We start from the raw sequence: 22,120 nt of genomic DNA on the forward strand, positions 1-22,120 counted from the left end.
TGTGTGTGTGTGTGTTTATGTAACTGAGTGCAAGTATTGATGTGAAGTCGAACTGCTCTATTCCACTTTTCTCCGTTCTTCAGTGCAGTCTGTGTGATCCCGGCGCTCGTGTGTGGGTGGCTTATCCTCAGGCCAAAACCGCTAGATTCACACAAACAACTCACAAGAGCACAACAGGTGCCACACACACACACACACACACACACACACACACACACACACACACACACACACACACACACACGCACACACGCTTCATGGGAATATGAGAGAAAATCACACTCTCTTACATGCAACTGAAAAATGAAAACAATCACACTTTCCAGAGCTGCGGTATAAAGTGTGGAGTGAAACTAAGCGTCCGATCTCCTCTGGTGTGATGCTTCTGAAGACCGGCCGCGGTTCTTTGTGTGAGAAAAACAGAAGCGTGAGGTCTTTATCTTTCTTATCCAGACCTGTGAGATCTACAGGGACGTGTTCGTACACACACACACACACAAGCCGAGCGCGGGCGTCTTTGTGTGTTCGGGGGTCGTGAGGATTCTGGGGGATTATTGGGGATGGAAGAGCTGAAAGACAAAGAGAGGAAGCCAAAGTGAGAGTCTGTGTCAACACATAAATACAGAAATAATCATGCTGAGAAGATAGACAGAGCAAAAAGCGCAATTACACACTGTAATAACACGAATTAGTGTGTTGATAACGTCTCCAGAAGGCGTGATGGAGTTTAAGAGCTGTCTGCGACAGTCTGATGATATTTCTCTCCAGTTTCGTGAAGGCTGCGCTTTATTAGAGCCTTGGACTTGCATCTTTAATCAATCGGCGTGAGTCATGTGATCCGCTTTAGAGTTTAGAGACTCAAAGTCAAAGTTTATTTCTCAAATAAAGCAGCATTGCTTGTGTTACTCGATAAGCCTGTTAATAAAGAGAATAAGAATTAGACAAAGCTGTGACATGTGAAAGTGTGTGTTAATATTAATACGAGGTTAAACTTAAACCCACACTGCGGATGAGAAGTTGCTCTCTGGAAAACGGTGTAAAATCCTGTGAAACGTGCCGTTTTTCACTCTCTGGGCTTTTTAACGTGCGTCTCGTTTTTTGATGATCTTAACAATAGAGCGCTGATGTCGAGCCACTCCATAACCTCACGCTTTGACATGCTCTAATGTCCCGTGGGAAATCAGATTTACTATTCATGAACTGATGTACTAAAGTGTGATTTCCGTTCCTTTCCCCCCCATTCATCTCATCCACACGTCTAATGAAGCTCTGATGACATTCTGACCACCGCTTGTGTTGCTGTCTTTAGACATAAATGATGGAATCAATAACTTCAGGCACATATTCAAGACTTCCTGCAGAGATAAAGGGGTTTATAATGTGCCAGGGGAGCCATGAAAACGCAAGTGTGTTTTGGATTTATGTCATTCCAAACTTTTTTCATCTTTAGAACACAATTAGTTTCATAATTTCTGTAGGAAGCAGTTTGAGCTTCCCTTTACTATATTTGATGAGCTATATGTGAATAAAAGCCTACATTAAATATGTTCATATCTTCATGTGTGTTTCGAAGATGAATATAATTTGGGATGGACTATCTCTTTCAGTGTAACTTCTCCATGGGCCATATTATTTTTGGGTCAATTATCAATTTTTGATAATTATTCTGTAATTGATTATGTCTTCTGTAAATCAGATAAAAAGGCTTTGGTATTTGAATAAAATATTAATACATTTAAATATACAAGTACTCGTGTTAAATGTAGCATTTTAAATCAGATTGTCTTTCTTTCCGTCAGTTTTGTGCCGAATTCTGACCCCTGCTAGATTATTACCCAGCTAGTATTGGTAGATGTAGGAGTAGGGGAGAGGTTAGGGTTAATCAGGTAGCGATTTCAACAAGGGTGGTAATAATTTGGCCGGGGGTTTAAAATTGGCGCAACACACCGGCTCACTGAAGCCTCAGGAAGGTTGAAATACTCGCTGGCTTTCTGGCATTTGCAGGTACAGAAATAACCATCAAAAAAGTAAGTTATACGCAGGGGAAAACATGTCTTTAAACCGCACACGCAATGGCCAAAGCACCTGTCAGGGCTAGTCTCAATAAATTAGTTTGTATGAATGTTAAATTAAAATGCGTAGCACCAATAACAAACCACAACCATCCAATCAGTTCCCCATGGACCAAATCCAGCCCCGCGCTACATTTGTTCTTGTTCCTTAAGCGTTTTAAGCGTCGGATATACGGAACTATAGGGGAGAAAAGACCAGCGCAACTTCCCTTTCCTGATAACTTTAGCAGGCGTCTCAAAGTTGAAAGCAATGATCTGATTTCACAAGTGCGTCACTTAAAAAGGATTTGGAGAATGTGTACATCTGTATTTAGCGAGTGGATGGCCTGAGGAGGATGGTAATACCAGGTGGAAGCGGTTCTGATTTTATAAAATGCATTTTAGACTACAAAGCCCATTCTCTGACATTGAACAAGTTCAGACTGCACATTTGTGAGGCATTAAATAAAGAAAAACGACTCCTCTCAGTGGAGCCAAATGAATTCACTCGAGATACTTTCCAAAGCTACGAAGCAATAATTCATGAATTGTTTTGCAGCCCATTGTGATGGTTTTCTGCATAATGTGATAGCTGGCTAATGGGCAGGGCCGGCGCTGACGGCTGCCTGTTTGGCTCCAAATGTGACAGTGAAACACGGCTCAGAATTAATCCGTTGCATCTGGCCATGGGCTTCACCCCGGATAGTGATGATGGCAGTCTGACATGCCAGAGAGATGCTAATACTGTGCCAGGTAGTCATTAAACTCAATACAAAATGGCCCACAGTGATGCCAGTGTGCAGAAACCTGCAGCCATCTGTAAGTGGCTTTTCTAAGCAGCCATTTTCAGTCTCTTGCATTTATAAATTAAATGATCCAGTGGTCTCTAATGAGCAAACGTTCTTGAGGGTCCTTGAACACATTGGTTTGGTGTTCACTGATTTATTTTTGCTTGTTATAGATGAGTGAAGTTGGGGAAGTTACTTAATTGCAGCTTATGAATTACTTCTCTGCCATTGTAATCAGTTTACTTTCAAGTCAAGCTCTTTATTGGGATTGAAGAGGTACAAGATTACTGCATATTTGATGGAAAATTAATCATCTTTTTAAGTTGCTTTCAAGTCTTAATGAGTGGGTGAGTCAGTAATCGATTCGTTTACCTGATTCAAGTGGAGGAAAAAATTGACTTACGGAAAACCGAACCACATACTAGTGTACTACTCTTACTACTTTTACAATATCTTCTGTGACAGAAATAGTAGGAGTAGTATGCTAGTCTTTTTGAATGGGCAATTGAATCATTAACTCCGCAGATACAATGAGTAATGAAACATGGCTGTGTGGTGTTCTGCTGTGGTTCGGGTTTGTTTGGAACTTCATTTGACAAACATTTGAGCAAAACAGACAATATTGTGTTTTATATATAATGGTTTTATTTAATTTTATATTTTATATATATATATATATACACACACACACTCACCTAAAGGATTATTAGGAACACCTGTTCAATTTCTCATTAATGCAATTATCTAATCAACCAATCAAATGGCAGTTCTTCAGTGCATTTAGGGGTGTGGTCCTGGTCAAGACAATCTCCTGAACTCCAAACTGAATGATAGAATGGGAAAGAAAGGTGATTTAAGCCATTTTGACCGTGGCATGGTCTGAGTATTTCACAATCTGCTCACTTATGCACAACAGGATTTTCACACACAAACATTTCTAGGGTTTACAAAGAATGGTGTGAGAAGGGAAGAGCATCCAGTCTGCAGCAGTCCTGTGGGAGAAAATGCCTTGTTGATGCTCGAGGTCAGAGGAGAATGGGCTGACTGATTCAAGCTGATAGAAGAGCAACTTTGACTGAAATAACCACTCGTTACAACCGAGGTATGCAGCAAAGCATTTGTGAAGCCACAACACACACAACCTTGAGGCGGATGGGCTACAACAGCAGAAGACCCCACCGGGTACCACTCATCTCCACCACAAAAAGGAAAAAGAGGCAACAATTTGCATGAGCTCACCAAAATTGGACAGTTGAAGACTAGAAAAAAATGTTGCCTGGTCTGATGAGTCTCGATTTCTGTTGAGACATTCAGATGGTAGAGTCAGAATTTGGTGTAAACCGAATGAGAACATGGATCCATCATGCCTTGTTACCACTGTGCAGGCTGGTGGTGGTGGTGTAATGGTGTGGGGGATGTTTTTTTGGCAGACTTTATGCCCTTTAGTGAGAATTGGGCCTCGTTTAAATGTCACGGCCTACCTAAGCATCGTTTCTGACCATGTCCATCCCTTTATGACCACCGTGTACCCATCCTCTGATGGCTACTTCCAGCAGGATAATGCACCATGTCAAAAAGCTTGAATCATTTCAAATTGCTTTCTTGAATATGATCATGACTTCACTGTACTAAAATGACCCCCACAGCCTCAAGACCCCCACGCCAGACCCTCCAGCCATCATGAGCCCAGTGCCAGAACCTCCAGCTTTCATGACCCCCTACGCCAGCCAATCTGCCTCGACATGACCACAGAGGTCATTCCTGACCTGCCCTTCTGGCTCGACATGACCACAGAGGTCATTTCTGACCTGCCCTTCTTCTTCAACATGACCAGAGAGGTCATTCCTGACCTGCCCTTCTGCCTTGACAAGACCACAGAGGTCGTTCCTGACCTGCCCTTCTGCCTCGACACGACCACAGAGGTCATTCCTGACCTGCCCTTCTGCCTCGACATGACCACAGAGGTAATTCCTGACCTGCCCTTCTGCCTTGACATGACCCCAGAGGTCGTTCCTGACCTGCCCTTCTGCCTCGACACGACCACAGAGGTCACTCCTGACCTGCCCTTCTACCTCGACACGACCACAGAGATCATTCCTGACCTGCCCTTCTGCCTCGACACGACCACAGAGGTCATTCCTGACCTGCCCTTCTGCCTCGACACGACCACAGAGGTCGTTCCTGACCTGCCCTTCTGCCTCGACATGACCACAGAGGTCGTTCCTGACCTGCCCTTCTGCCTCGACATGACCACAGAGATCGTTCCTGACCTGCCCTTCTGCCTCGACACGATCACAGAGGTCGTTCCTGACCTGCCCTTCTGCCTCGACACGACCCCTGAGGTCATTCCTGAACAGCCTGTCTGCCTCGACACGACCACAGAGGTCATTGCAGACCTGCCCTTCTACCTCGACATGACCCCAGAGGTTATTCCTGACCTGCCCTTCTACCTCGACATGACCCCAGAGGTCATTCCTGACCTGCACTTCTGCCTCGACACGACCACAGAGGTCGTTCCTGACCTGCACTTCTGCCTCGACACGACCACAGAGGTCGTTCCTGACCTGCCCTTCTGCCTCGACATGACCCCAGAGGTCGTTCCTGACCTGCCCTTCTGCCTCGACATGACCCCAGAGGTCGTTCCTGACCTGCCCTTCTGCCTCGACATGACCCCAGAGGTCATTACTGAGCAGCCTGTCTGGCTCGACACGACCACAGAGGTCATTCCTGACCTTTCCTTCTGCCTCAACATGACCACAGAGGTCGTTCCTGACCTGCCCTTCTACCTCAACATGACCCCAGAGGTCATTCCTGACCTGCCCTTCTACCTCGACATGACCCCAGAGGTCATTCCTGACCTGCACTTCTGCCTCGACACGACCACAGAGGTCGTTCCTGACCTGCCCTTCTGCCTCGACATGACCCCAGAGGTCGTTCCTGACCTGCCCTTCTGCCTCGACATGACCCCAGAGGTCGTTCCTGACCTGCCCTTCTGCCTCGACATGACCCCAGAGGTCATTCCTGAACAGCCTGTCTGCCTCGACACGACCACAGAGGTCATTGCAGACCTGCCCTTCTACCTCGACATGACCCCAGAGGTCATTCCTGACCTGCCCTTCTGCCTTGACATGACCCCAGAGGTCGTTCCTGACCTGCCCTTCTGCCTCGACACGACCACAGAGGTCATTCCTGACCTTTCCTTCTGCCTCGACACGACCACAGAGGTCGTTCCTGACCTGCCCTTCTGCCTTGACATGACCCCAGAGGTCGTTCCTGACCTTTCCTTCTGCCTCGACATGACCCCAGAGGTCATTGCTGAACAGTCTGTCTGCCTCGACATGACCCCAGAGGTCATTCCTGAATAGCCTGTCTGCCTCGACACGACCACAGAGGTCATTCCTGACCTTTCCTTCTGCCTCGACATGACCACAGAGGTCGTTCCTGACCTGCCCTTCGGCCTTGACATGACCACAGAGGTCATTCCTGACCTGCCCTTCTGCCTCGACACGACCACAGAGGTAATTCCTGACCAGCTTGTCTGCCTCGACACGACCACAGAGGTTGGTCCTGACCTGCCCTTTTGCCTTGACATGACCCCAGAGGTCGTTCCTGACCTGCCCTTCTGCCTCGACATGACCCCAGAGGTCATTCCTGACCTGCCCTTCTGCCTCGACACGACCACAGAGGTCATTCCTGACCTGCCCTTCTGCCTTGACATGACCACAGAGGTCATTCCTGACCTGCCCTTCTGCCTCGACATGACCCCAGAGGTCATTCCTGACCTGCCCTTCTGCCTCGACATGACCCCAGAGGTCATTCCTGACCTGCCCTTCTGCCTCGACACGACCACAGAGGTCATTCCTGACCTGCCCTTCTGCCTCGACATGACCACAGAGGTCCTTCCTGACCTGCCCTTCTGCCTTGACATGACCCCAGAGGTCGTTCTTGACCTGCCCTTCTGCCTCGACATGACCCCAGAGGTCATTCCTGACCTGCCCTTCTGCCTTGACATGACCCCAGAGGTCATTCCTGACCTGCACTTCTGCCTTGACATGACCCCAGAGGTCGTTCTTGACCTGCCCTTCTGCCTCGACATGACCCCAGAGGTCATTCCTGACCTGCCCTTCTGCCTTGACATGACCCCAGAGGTCATTCCTGAACAGCCTGTTTGCCTCGACACGACCACAGAGGTAATTCCTGACCTTTCCTTCTGCCTCGACATGACCCCAGAGGTCATTACTGAGCAGCCTGTCTGGCTCGACACGACCACAGAGGTCATTCCTGACCTTTACTTCTGCCTCAACATGACCACAGAGGTCATTCCTGACCTGCCCTTCTACCTCAACATGACCCCAGAGGTCATTCCTGTCCTGCCCTTCTACCTCGACATGACCCCAGAGGTCATTCCTGACCTGCACTTCTGCCTCGACACGACCACAGAGGTCGTTCCTGACCTGCCCTTCTGCCTCGACATGACCCCAGAGGTCGTTCCTGACCTGCCCTTCTGCCTCGACATGACCCCAGAGGTCGTTCCTGACCTGCCCTTCTGCCTCGACATGACCCCAGAGGTCATTCCTGAACAGCCTGTCTGCCTCGACACGACCACAGAGGTCATTGCAGACGTGCCCTTCTACCTCGACATGACCCCAGAGGTCATTCCTGACCTGCCCTTCTGCCTTGACATGACCCCAGAGGTCGTTCCTGACCTGCCCTTCTGCCTCGACACGACCACAGAGGTCATTCCTGACCTTTCCTTCTGCCTCGACACGACCACAGAGGTCGTTCCTGACCTGCCCTTCTGCCTTGACATGACCCCAGAGGTCGTTCCTGACCTTTCCTTCTGCCTCGACATGACCCCAGAGGTCATTGCTGAACAGTCTGTCTGCCTCGACATGACCCCAGAGGTCATTCCTGAATAGCCTGTCTGCCTCGACACGACCACAGAGGTCATTCCTGACCTTTCCTTCTGCCTCGACATGACCACAGAGGTCGTTCCTGACCTGCCCTTCGGCCTTGACATGACCACAGAGGTCATTCCTGACCTGCCCTTCTGCCTCGACACGACCACAGAGGTAATTCCTGACCAGCTTGTCTGCCTCGACACGACCACAGAGGTTGGTCCTGACCTGCCCTTTTGCCTTGACATGACCCCAGAGGTCGTTCCTGACCTGCCCTTCTGCCTCGACATGACCCCAGAGGTCATTCCTGACCTGCCCTTCTGCCTCGACACGACCACAGAGGTCATTCCTGACCTGCCCTTCTGCCTTGACATGACCACAGAGGTCATTCCTGACCTGCCCTTCTGCCTCGACATGACCCCAGAGGTCATTCCTGACCTGCCCTTCTGCCTCGACATGACCCCAGAGGTCATTCCTGACCTGCCCTTTTGCCTCGACACGACCACAGAGGTCATTCCTGACCTGCCCTTCTGCCTCGACATGACCACAGAGGTCCTTCCTGACCTGCCCTTCTGCCTTGACATGACCCCAGAGGTCGTTCTTGACCTGCCCTTCTGCCTCGACATGACCCCAGAGGTCATTCCTGACCTGCCCTTCTGCCTTGACATGACCCCAGAGGTCATTCCTGACCTGCCCTTCTGCCTTGACATGACCCCAGAAGTCGTTCTTGACCTGCCCTTCTGCCTCGACATGACCCCAGAGGTCATTCCTGACCTGCCCTTCTGCCTTGACATGACCCCAGAGGTCATTCCTGAACAGCCTGTTTGCCTCAACACGACCACAGAGGTCATTCCTGACCTTTCCTTCTGCCTCGACACGACCACAGAGGTTGTTCTTGACCTGCCCTTCTGACTCGACATGAACACAGAGGTCATTCCTAATTAGCCCTTCTGCCCCGACATGACCACAGAGGTCATTCCTAATTAGCCCTTCTGCCTCGACATGACCACAGAGGTCATTCCTGAATAGCCCTTCTGCCTCGACATGACCACAGAGTTCATTCTTAATTAACCCTTCTGCCTCGACATGACCACAGAGGTCATTCCTAATTAGCCCTTCTGCCTCGACACGACCACAGAGGTCAACCTGGAACACACTGCTGGTTCTGTTTGGACCATGGAGGACACCCTTGAGCTCCTGTCTTTACTTGGCTCCTGAGGTCAACCATCGCCTTATTAGCCGTGGTGGTCCACATCTTCTGCTCACACCATGGGGCTCTTCAGTCACATCTGTTCTACTATGGTGGTCTCCAGATCTTCTTCCGCTCCAAGGACCTGGACCTCCATCCTGCACTCAGGTCCGCCTCCACCCCACCTCCCTCCCAGACTTCTCTGACCCTTTAAGAAGCATCTGAAATATACCAGCTGGAGTGCCTTTGATAGGTAACGGAGGACACTCTACCATTGACTGTTGCCACTCAATCAAGGAATACATTTCCCATTATTCACTGCTCAGTCTCATCCTCCATGATTGTCTTCAGCTGTGTCTCATTAGCCTTGTTAGCTCTCCCTATATAAGCCTGGTTTACTCCGTCACTCTTCACAAAGTCTTGTTCATGGCCACACTGCGTTTTTCAGTGCTCTGTCTTAGGTTTCTCATGTTCATGTTTTTGACTTTCTGCCTGGTTTCTTGTTTGTTTTTTTCCTGTTTGCGTGTGTTCCTGTGGCCTGTGATTGTTTGGACTGTTTACCCTGCGTTTTGAATTATTGCCTTTATTAAATGCTACATTTGGATCCTCAACCCAAAGTCTCAGAGCAATTTGTAATGGATATGATTAGAATCAGTTCAGTCAGAATGTTTTTCTTCCAGCTGATGAACAATTAAAACAGACAGCTTAAACAGTATATTGTGCAGTGGTGTGAACGCTGATACAGTTATCAATCTTGGTGTGCACAGGCCTTAAAGACTATAAAACTCGCCGTTGTCCTGAGTGTTTGTAAATGTACTCAGAATTTCCAAATAGAGAAACTAGTTGTATGGAAGGAGTTGGAGAAGCAGATACAGCAATTATCATTTGCTGAAGTAATTTCACATGTTCCTCGTCTGTGCTGAAAAGTTGATTTCTTCAGTGGCTGTGATCGCAGCCTTGTGTCATTCCAGCAGATAACATTCAGCTTTGGAGTGTATTTCACAGGCAGATTAATGCCAACTAAACCACAGCGAGAGACAGAACTGTGAAACTGGAAGCTTGTACCCATTTCATTCCACTTTATTCTTTTATTTCTGCTTTTGCCACTTTTATTAAAAGGTCAGAGAAGAGGTGACATTAAGAAGCAAAGATGGGATCAGGAATGTGTTTAAATGACATGTGGGAGAATGACGACGGTTGTGTTTCCCAACAACTTCCACTACCTCTTCCAAGCCTCTTCATTCTCCTAATCCCTTACCAGTTCTCAAAACCATTACAAACTCTTCAAACAGCTGTCATCAACATTACTCTGAGTGCTATTGACCTTAAGCGACAGAAAGATGCTCCAAGAGGCCAAGCTCTTTGTGAAACAACAATGGTAGGAAATCTGAGTGGTTATTGTAATCAGATCATGTCATAGCAATTAAAACTGGCTTGTGATTTATAAACAGGGCTTAGATTAAGCCAGGATTAGCCCTTAGTTTAATAATAAGAAAAAAATGTTATTGCAAAACAATGACTGACATATTTTAAAGTTGTCATGAACTGGCTTTTTATATTTTTTATACTGTTGTCTGAGGTCAACTTATGACGTGGTTTTACATTCAAAAACATCACAATTAATAAGTAATAGGCTATTTTCTACCCTGGTTTTGAGACTCTCTCCTGCAAAGCTTGGTTTCTATGCAAATGCCCACTGCTAGGATTGGATAACATTTGCATATTATACTGAGCTCCAGCTCCCCTGTCTGTACATGTGGGAATTGTTTTAAAGCTTAACGAGAAATGGTAACCGGAATTATTCTCTCACAGGGCTCGCAAAAAATATCAAAATATCTTTATCAACCAAACACAATTATTTATCTCTCATCCACCCGCGATTGATTGGAATGTTATTTTTTTATTACTTGGCCATTCCGATCGCTGGATATAAGTGTGAACTGTGGCTCACACATGCCCAGTGTTATCAAAACTTCTGCGACTGTAGGTTTCCTTCAAATATTAAGTCAACAGAGTGAACAAAGCGCATCAAGAAAGGAATACTATTTCACTATTTAAGATATGTAATATTAGAGTCTGAATGAAACTTATTGCTAAGAAGTTGGATCCGGTTTAGCTCTAGGCCTATGTCACGACAGTGGCACGACACAGTGGGCGGGGCTACAGAATCAGGCGCTGTTCTGTTGGCGCCGTTTTGCCACACACTGACGTCAAGGTGCGGCATATTCGGAGATCAATCGTTTGCTGAGCCTGGTGTCTATAAAAGCTTTCTTTGACTAACAAGCTCTGAAACTTACAGGATATTCTTATATTATCATGACCTTTTATATATCAATGGCTCAAGGGAAGTTGATTTCTCAGTTCATCACCCCTTTAAGATATCCCAGAACACGGAGGTTTGGGTCACAAGTTAACTTTGAACAAACCTTACTGCGCCTCAAGCCAGTCAGTGTACACTAGATCTGGTGGCAATGCCGATGGTGTGATGTGTTAACCCATAGAGAGATTCTGCTGTAATTATGTGATTTTAACGATATTTATATTAGTGCAACAAAGATGCATACATGGAATAATGAGGGAATTCAGAGTGGTGTGTGAGTAATATTAAAAGAGCTGCTACTTCTGTTGTGTGGATAATTTAACATCCGACCGTGTGAGAGAGACTCTGTTCTACCTGTGCTGACTGACAGATGGCAGCTTCCTGTGTGTGTGTGTGTGCGTGTGTGTGTGCTCTTATCTCTATGTCGAGTGTTTACAGTAATATTGATGTGAACCTAAACACTTGAATCCTCTTCGAGTTTCAGTCAAAATGCTCATCTTGCCAAGTATTAATGTAAACACAGTTTGGTGAGAAGTGATTTTGAGAGCTATACCATCATCAAATATAAAATCATTCATGCTGTGAGAAGAGATTTGGCTCATACTGGCCACATGGGTTATGAGGATCCATGTTAATAATGGCAAACGAAACATATGCCATCCAACGATGAAGCTAAAGACGCCAAAAGGATGAATTATGACAATATTAAATAATGCATGTTCAATTCAAAGTCAAAATAGCTCTCATTCTCTCTTATGGAGTCAGTTTGGTTTAGCTTACCCTAAGATGTTAATGCATTAACGATAAAGTATACTTTACATACTCCATATGAATTCAGTCAGAATAAGTGTTGAGTTCTTGATTATTTGTTCATGTTGAGTTTAATTCAGGTATTGGTGCGAGATTATTCATATACGCTTATAAAGTATATTTGAACTCGTTGTGAGGAGATGCATTCAAATGGCCATTTGCACCATTATCAATTTAAACCCTCGTTAACCATTACAGCCCGTTACACACTGATCACTGATAATTAATGATACAGACTAACCAGGCATAACATTATGACCACCTTCCTAATATTGTGTTGGTCCCTCTAATTTTGTGTCGGCACACACAACCGTCCATCCACGTGATTTAAAAGAACACGTGATTCCTCAGACCAGGCCACCTTCTTCCATTGCGCCGTGGTCCAGTTCTGATGCTCACGTGCCACTGTTGGTGCTTTCGGCGGGGTCAGGGGTCAGAGGTCACCCTGACTGGTCTATCTGCAGCAAACTGAGCTGCTCTGTGTATTCTGACAGCTTTCTATCAGAACCAGCATTAACTTCTGGAGCAGTTTGAGCTCCAGTAGCTCGTCTGTTTGATCGGACCCCACGGGCCAGCCTTCGCTCCCCACGGTCATCAATGAGCCTTGGCCGCCCATGACCCTGTGGCCGGTTCTCCACTGGTCCTTCCTTGGAGCACTTTTGATAGATACTGACCACTGCAGACCGGGAACAGCCCACAAGAGCTGCAGTTTTGGAGATGCTCTGACCCAGTCGTCTAGCCGTCACAATCTGGCCAAACTCGCTCAAATCCTTACGCTTGCCCATTTCTCCTGCTTCACACACATCCACTCTGAGGAGGAAATGTTCACTTGCTGCCTAATATATCCCACCCACTAACAGGAGCCGTGATGAAGAGATCATCAGTGTTATTCTCTTCACCTGTCAGTGATCATAATGTTGAGATCGGTGTATTTCATATCAATCATATTGATAAGAATTAGTTACATTCAGGATTAACAAAAATTGTAGTCAAAGTAAAATATAGTCTTGTTTTCATTAAAAATAAATAACAGGATGAACGAAATGATGTCAAAGAATAATGGTAATTTAAAATAAATAAGCCAGATTTGTCTTTTGACTCGAGGGTCCCTCCAGACTCCCCTAATGAAGAATTACTCAATGCTTGAAGCCGAGTTGAGTTCAGTGTTTCAGACGCTCTGTTTCGTGACAGAACTCATTGTTTCCATATGCTGGAGGAACAGTGTGGCAGAACTGGCGAAAAGAATGAGAAGAACACCAAAAGAATGAGTTTCTTCTTTGGAGAAGAGCACTGACTCCGCTATAACCGAGAGCTGTGGCTGATGTTTGCATACTCCGTGAATGAGTAGAATATAGATAATGTGCTAATGTGCACCGTTGAGCTCATAAAAACTGCAGTTTGAAATATCAGACCTAAGAAGGGCCGCGCCAAGAGCAAGGCAGGTGAAAGCTATTTACTATTCTCTTTCATCTTTGTGCTTTTGTTTCATACACAGATCTTTTCTCTCCCAGGAATCACGTTTTTTGAGATGCATGTGCTGGAAATATATTATAACGGGATATTTCCCAAGGTAGAAAATTCCTAGCATAGTTTGTGACTGATGCATGTGTTATTAGCAGATTAGATTTAGTTTACACCTTAACATATATTTCTGGCGATCCATGGATAAATGAATGAATGTCCACACCTTTGTCTGTGCGCTGAAGCTGAAAGACATTTACTCCACGAATGCGAACGGCCTACTCATCTGTCAGTCAACCACTGCGCTCAAACAAGGTGAAAATAACTGGCCAATCAATGCCAGTCAATGCAGACGCTTCATTAAAACAACTTAAACATGATTTGTGTTAGAGTCAGTAAAGCAGGTGCTTTCCATGCATGTCCAGGTCACTCAGTGTGTGTGAAATGTTTCCCCGACTTCGCGGAGAGAAAGAAAACATGACACAACCCTGGGCTGAGTTCCTCCGTGTTTCACAACACTATTCCCAGGAGTTCCCTCAGCGCGGTTGAGTGTGTTTATGGAACAGATTTGAACGTGTTCTGGGTGTTTAGTGAGCTTTATCTGTCCGTGAGGAATAGCTGGAGCTCTGGAGAAGGAAATGTTCTGGCTTGTGTGGGAGTGTGGAGGTCGAGAAGAGCGAGACTGACCTCATCTAGAGACATTTCCTGTTTCTGTGAGAGACACGGTTTCATCCACAGGTGGAGGATCTATCTATCTATCTATCTATCTATCTATCTATCTATCTATCTATCTATCTATCTATCTATCTATCTATCTATCTATCTATCTATCTATCTATCTATCTATCTATCTATCCATCCATCCATCCATCCATCCATCCATCCATCCATCCATCCATCCATCCATCCATCCATCCATCCATCCATCCATCCATCCATCCATCCATCCATCCATCCATCCATCCATCCATCCGTAGTCATTGCACTGAATGTTTGGACTGTAATCTGTTGCAGTTCTTCAGCACATGGAAGTGATTACAGTCATCTTGCTGAGTTCAGGCATTCAAGCTCGTGCTGGCAGAGATCCTGAACCAAATAATCCTGAAAACTGTCATTTTTTCCTTCTCATAAACGGTTGTTAATTTTGTCATATTCACTCACGAGAGAAGAGAAAAGGAAAATAGCAGTGCAAATGGATGGGGTGGTTTTCTAAAAGAGGGCTTGGTGTAGATTTATTAGCATAGTTCATTTCTAACGCAGTGAGCTCTCTGCTTATCACCGTCCCAGAATCCCTTTCCCGCGGTGTTACGCTGTGGGAGCGTAAACACATGGAAAATCTCACAGGGATGAAACTTCAGTGACTAAAGACTGTCACTGACTCGAGGAGCGCAGATCAAACCAGATCTTCTGGAGGAAAAACCATCAATGCGTTTTGTGCTCTTACATTCCACACAGAATGCAGTTCACCTCCAGTTCACGTTTTAACTTCCCAGTGTGCATCTGTGCACTTTTACAAATAAATGGCAGAATTTTTCTTAGTGACTTGACCTTTCAGTTTAGAAAATAACCCCCAATCCCTGCGTCCGTGTTAAACTCATAGAGGATGATCAGGGAGGGATTCATGCTTTTGAAATTAAATGTTCAAGGGTTGAAGAGTCGGGTCAGGCTCTGACCTGTTCACTCTCAGGAAAAATGTGCTAAAATTGTACCTTTACAGGCACAACAGCTGTCTCTGAACTACCCCTGAGAGGTTTATAGCAGTGCCCTAAAGGTACATGGTGCTTACAAGGCACTAAAATGCCCTTTTCAGGGCTGGATAAGGTGTGACTGCTGCTGTCTCCCTAAAACTAGCACATTTGTTTCTGACTGAATTTTAAATATAGACTACCCATTCGCCCAGAACTATAAATGTGGCATACGTGTATTGGACAGATTGTTGATGGTCTTCACTAGGGGTTCGTGTGTTTTGCAGGCCAGTGAAGTTCTTCCCCGCTGTTTCTTTATGGATGTCATTGAAATGCTAGAATAGAATAAGAAGAATAAAGTCAGCTCACAAACAGTCTGAAGCACAAAATGAATTGAATTAAATTACTGGGACCCACTTTATATTAGGTGGACTTAACTACTGTGTACTAACATTGTAATTATTAATTTGATACAATGCACTTATTGTGTACATACATGTTTTAACATTGTACTTACATTTAAAAAAAAAAATACCTGCATGTAATTACGTCTGCTATTCACTTCTGTAGTTACACAGTTGACAATTCTCTTACACCTAACCCTACCCTTAAACTCACACACACCACCACACCTGTGTCTAACTCTACCCTTAAACTCACACACACCACCACACCTGTGCCTAACTCTACCCTTAAACTCACACACACCACCACACCTGACCCTAACTCTACCCTTAAACTCTCACACACCACCACACCTGTCCCTAACTCTACCCTTAAACTCTCACACACACCACCACACCTGTCCCTAACTCTACCCTTAAACTCACACACACCACCACACCTTTCCCTAACTCTACCCTTAAACTCATACACACCACCACACCTGTCCCTAACTCTACCCTTAAACTCACACACACCACCACACCTGTGCCTAACTCTACCCTTAAACTGACACACACCACCACACCTGACCCTAACTCTACCCTTAAACTGACACACACCACCACACCTGTCCCCAACTTTACCCTTAAACTGACACACCACCACACCTGTGCCTAACTCTACCCTTAAACTCACACACACCACCACACCTGACCCTAACTCTACTCTTAAACTCACACACACCACCACACCTGACCCTAACTCTACCCTTAAACTCACACACACCACCACACCTGACCCTAACTCTACCCTTAAACTCTCACACACCACCACACCTGTCCCTAACTCTACCCTTAAACTCTCACACACACCACCACACCTGTCCCTAACTCTACCCTTAAACTCACACACACCACCACACCTTTCCCTAACTCTACCCTTAAACTCACACACACCACCACACCTGTCCCTAACTCTACCCTTAAACTCACACACACCACCACACCTGTGCCTAACTCTACCCTTAAACTCTCACACACCACCACACCTGACCCTAACTCTACCCTTAAACTCTCACACACCACCACACCTGACCCTAACTCTACTCTTAAACTCACACACACCACCACACCTGACCCTAACTCTACCCTTAAACTCACACACACCACCACACCTGTGCCTAACTCTACCCTTAAACTGACCCACACCACCACACCTGACCCTAACTCTACCCTTAAACTCACACACACCACCACACCTGCCCCTAACTCTACCCTTAAACTCTCACACACCACCACACCTGTGCCTAACTCTACCCTTAAACTGACCCACACCACCACACCTGACCCTAACTCTACCCTTAAACTCACACACACCACCACACCTGTCCCTAACTCTACCCTTAAACTCTCACACACCACCACACCTGACCCTAACTCTACCCTTAAACTCTCACACACCACCACACCTGTCCCTAACTCTACCCTTAAACTCTCACACACCACCACAGCTGACCCTAACTCTACCCTTAAACTCTCACACACCACCACACCTGTCCCTAACTCTACCCTTAAACTCTCACACACCACCACACCTGTCCCTAACTCTACCCTTAAACTCTCACACACCACCACAGCTGACCCTAACTCTACCCTTAAACTCTCACACACCACCACACCTGTCCCTAACTCTACCCTTAAACTCTCACACACCACCACACCTGACCCTAACTCTACCCTTAAACTCTCACACACCACCACACCTGTCCCTAACTCTACCCTTAAACTCTCACACACCACCACAGCTGACCCTAACTCTACCCTTAAACTCTCACACACCACCACACCTGTCCCTAACTCTACCCTTAAACTCTCACACACCACCACACCTGACCCTAACTCTACCCTTAAACTCTCACACACCACCACACCTGTCCCTAACTCTACCCTTAAACTCTCACACACCACCACACCTGTGCCTAACTCTACCCTTAAACTCACACACACCACCACACCTGACCCTAACTCTACCCTTAAACTCTCACACACCACCACACCTGTCCCTAACTCTACCCTTAAACTCTCACACACCACCACATCTGACCCTAACTCTACCCTTAAAATCTCACACACCACCACACCTGTGCCTAACTCTACCCTTAAACTCACACACACCACCACACCTTTCCCTAACTCTACCCTTAAACTCACACACACCACCACACCTGTCCCTAACTCTACCCTTAAACTCACACACACCACCACACCTGTGCCTAACTCTACCCTTAAACTCACACACACCACCACACCTGTCCCTAACTCTACCCTTAAACTCACACACACCACCACAGCTGTCCCTAACTCTACCCTTAAACTCACACACACACTACCACACCTGTCCCTACCTCTACCCTTAAACTCACACACACACCACCACACCTGTCCCTAACTCTACCCTTAAACTCTCACACACCACCACACCTGTCCCTTCCTCTACCCTTAAACTCACACACACCACCACACCTGTCCCTAACTCTACCCTTAAACTCACACACACCACCACACCTGTCCCTACCTCTACCCTTAAACTCACACACACCACCACACCTGTGCCTAACTCTACCCTTAAACTCTCACACACCACCACACCTGTCCCTAACTCTACCCTTAAACTCACACACACCAGCACACCTGTCCCTAACTCTACCCTTAAACTCACACACACACTACCACACCTGTCCCTACCTCTACCCTTAAACTCACACACACACCACCACACCTGTCCCTAACTCTACCCTTAAACTCTCACACACCACCACACCTGTGCCTAACTCTACCCTTAAACTCACACACACCACCACACACACCACCACACCTGTGCCTAACTCTACCCTTAAACTCACACACACCACCACACCTGTCCCTAACTCTACCCTTAAACTCACACACACCACCACACCTGTGCCTAACTCTACCCTTAAACTCACACACACCACCACACCTGTGCCTAACTCTACCCTTAAACTCACACACACACCACCACACCTGTCCCTAACTCTACCCTTAAACTCTCACACACCACCACACCTGTCCCTAACTCTACCCTTAAACTCTCACACACCACCACACCACCTAATATAAAGGTCACCTAATATAAAGTGGGCCAATTACTGAAACTAGAAGGGAGTTTCCACATAATTTTGGCCATGTAGTGCATCAAGAGTTGAAGAAACGGAGAACAAGTTTGACGCCCGAATAACTTACATACTAGAGCAAGCCATTCGATAACAAGACTCTCAGTGGCCAATGAGGTCGTCTCTCTCAGTGCTCTTATCTCTGATTCGAGGAAGTGTTTTTATTCTTGTTCTCATTACTGTCACATGCAGAATCCTGCTCTGTGTCAAGTGAGATGTTAGCCAGATGCACAATGTAAAACTGCAGTCGGTTTTTATCTATATAAGCAAATGTTTTGTTTCTGGAGGAAATTTGCAGTAGTGTTAGTTTACATGAGGTTAGGAGCTTCATTAAAAGAAGCTGTTAGTCAGGAAGCCGACCGGTTAATGTTTGTCAGAGGATGGAGCGTTTGACAGCAACAGGCCATCGCAGGAGCAGATGGCACGGCCAGCAGGGCAGAGAGGCGAGAGAGGGTTACGCAAGAGAATCATCACAGTTTGATAGGGCCTATCCAGCTGTCCCTGAACACGTAAACCCATCACACGTTCCACACCGGTGCTGATTGACACGGCCCGGAGTCTGCAGGTTCTCTTTGGTTCTGGCCTGGCCGGGGACACAGATGGCCTCTCCCTGCTTCCGGGCTCCAGTGGGAGGTCAGATGGGGCTCAGATGGCTTCGGGGTTAGGCTTCCTTCATATCGCCAGCATCTCTACCTGCTGACCTGCACAGAGGTGGAAGAGCGGCACTGGGGTTTAGATGCCTGGAACTAAATCAACCCAATTGTGGGGTTAAAACAACTCAACCGCTGGCTTAAAACAACCTAATTGCAGGGGTTAAAACAATTCAACCACTGGGTTAAAACAATTTAACCGCTGAGCTAAAACAACCCAATTGCAGGGTTAAAACAACCCAACCAAGGGGTTAAAACAACTCTGGGTTAAAACAACCCAATTGTTGGGCTAAAACCACTCAACCGCTGGGTTAAAACAACCTAATTGTGAGGTTAAAACAACTTAACCGCTGGGTTAAAACTAGCCAATTGCGGGGTTAAAACTAGCCAATTGCGGGGTTAAAACAACTCAACCGCTGGGTTAAAACAACCGAATTGTGGGGTTAAAACAATTTAACCGCTGGGTTAAAACAACCGAATTGTGGGGTTAAAACAATTTAACCGCTGAGTTTAAACAACTAAATTACGGCGTTAAAACAACTAAACCGCTGGGTTAAAACAACCCAATTTTGGGGTTAAAACAACTCAATAGACGGTTAAAACAACCCAATTTTGGACTTAAAACAATTTAACCGCTGTGTTAAAACTACTCAACTGCTGGGATAAAACAAACAACCCAATTGTGGGGTTAAAACAATTTACTAGCTGGGTTAAAACAACCCAATTGCAGGGTTAAAACAACTCAACTGCTGGGTTAAAACAACCCGATTGCAGGGTTAAAACAACCCAACCACTGAGCTAAAACAACCCAATCGCTGGGTTAAAACAACCCAATTGCGGGGTTAAAACAACCCAATTGCGGAGTTAAAACATCCCAATTGCGGGGTTAAAACAACTCAACAGACGGTTAAAACAACCCAATTTTGGAGTTAAAACAATTTAACCGCTGGGTTAAAACTACCAAATTGCAGAGTTAAAACAACTCAACTGCTGGGTTAAAACAAACAACCCAATTGTGGGGTTAAAACAATTTACTAGCTGGGTTAAAACAACCCAATTGCGGGGTTAAAACAACTCAACTGCTGGGTTAAAACAACCCTGATTGCAGGGTTAAAACAACCCAACCAATGAGCTAAAACAACCCAATCGCTGGGTTAAAACTACCCAATTGCGGGGTTAAAACAACCCAATTGCGGAGTTAAAACATCCCAGTTGCGGGGTTAAAACAACCCAATTGCGGAGTTAAAACATCCCAATTGCGGGGTAAAAACAACCCAATTGCAGGGTTAAAACAACCCAATTGCAGAGTTAAAACAACCCAATTGCGGGGTTAAAACAACTCAACCGCAGGGTTAAAACAACCCAATTGCTGGGTTAGTCCATTTTCAACCCAACTTGGGCTGTTTTTAACCCAACTTTTTTTTTAGAGTGTGCAGGTACACCAACACTAGATTAGACGTGTCCATTATCTGACTGTTGGAGTCTGATGAGCTGAATCAGGCGTGTTGGACTAGGTAGAGTTGGACCATGTATGGTGCTGGTGTGACTCCAGGAATCCGGTTGGGATGGACATATACGCCATAAGAAGAGACATTTTTGGTTCCTTAAAGAACGTCTCAGTAGCTGTGTTTACATGGACCCTTATAATCAGATCGCAACCGGACTAGTAGCACCATCAGAATACAAAAGTCACATGTGCACTGCAAAAAAAAAGAAAGAAAAACCATTCTTACCATTCAGCATTGTCTTCTCTTCCGGGTTTGCTTTCAATCCTCAAACAAAGATTCAAACGGTCGCGAATCAGCAGATTGACTCATGATTCGTATCACCGATGTCACGTGACTTCAGCAGTTTGACACGCGATCCCAATCATGAATCATGACCTTTTGATTCTTTATTGGAGGAACGTGGAAGAGAAGCCAATGCTGAATAAAGTCGTAGTTTTTGTTATTTTTGGACCCAAATGTATTTTGGATGCTTCAAGAGACTCTAATTAACCCACTGATGTCTCATATGGACTACTGTGATGATGTTTTTATTCCCTTTCTGGACATGGACAGTATAGTGTGCATACACTTGCATACGCTCTCGGACTAAATATAAAATATCTTAAACTGTGTGTGAAGATGAACGGAGGTGTTATGGGTGTGGAGCGACATTGGGGAGAGGAGTTAATGACAGAAGTTAAATTTTTGGCTGAACTAACCCTTTAAAACTAAATATAGTCAAACTTGCTGAAATGGAAAGGATGGACGTGCCCATGAAGGTCTGATGATCATTGCCCACTGGCAGGCGTTGCTCCACTGCCATGCTGTTAGCTACAGTGAGGTAATGCCCAGGCCTGCCAACTTCTCTCGCTTCAGTCCTGGATCTGGCATTCAGGGCCACCAGGTGCAGCTCGGATGACGGAGCCTAAACCTGCTGAACTTCAGCTCCTGCGCTCCGCTGCTGATTGTTATTCTTCTACAACAGAAAACAGCCTCCTCTGGTAATGTCAGCGTGTCCAGGGCGGCTCTCCAGACCCAGGGTTTATCAATACTTGAGCAGGAGTGTGGCGGTGAGTGTTGGTAATGAGGCGTACCACATCGCACCATCTATATTGCATGACGTGCAGAGAGTGGATGGACGAGATCCCACCGAAGACGCCAAAGGAAAATGGCAGGCACGTTTCAGTTCATTTACTATGTTCCG

General features: G+C 46.0%; 1 protein-coding gene across 1 annotated transcript in view; it reads left to right on the forward strand.

The window, feature by feature from the left end:
- Nucleotides 1-22,120, forward strand: part of LOC137043281 (reelin-like) — a 176,033-nt gene that overhangs the window by 1,253 nt on the left and 152,660 nt on the right. The gene's annotated exons all lie outside the window — the stretch shown is intronic.

The sequence above is a fragment of the Pseudorasbora parva genome, chromosome 16, assembly GCF_024679245.1.
Source record: "Pseudorasbora parva isolate DD20220531a chromosome 16, ASM2467924v1, whole genome shotgun sequence".
Lineage (NCBI taxonomy): Eukaryota > Metazoa > Chordata > Actinopteri > Cypriniformes > Gobionidae > Pseudorasbora > Pseudorasbora parva.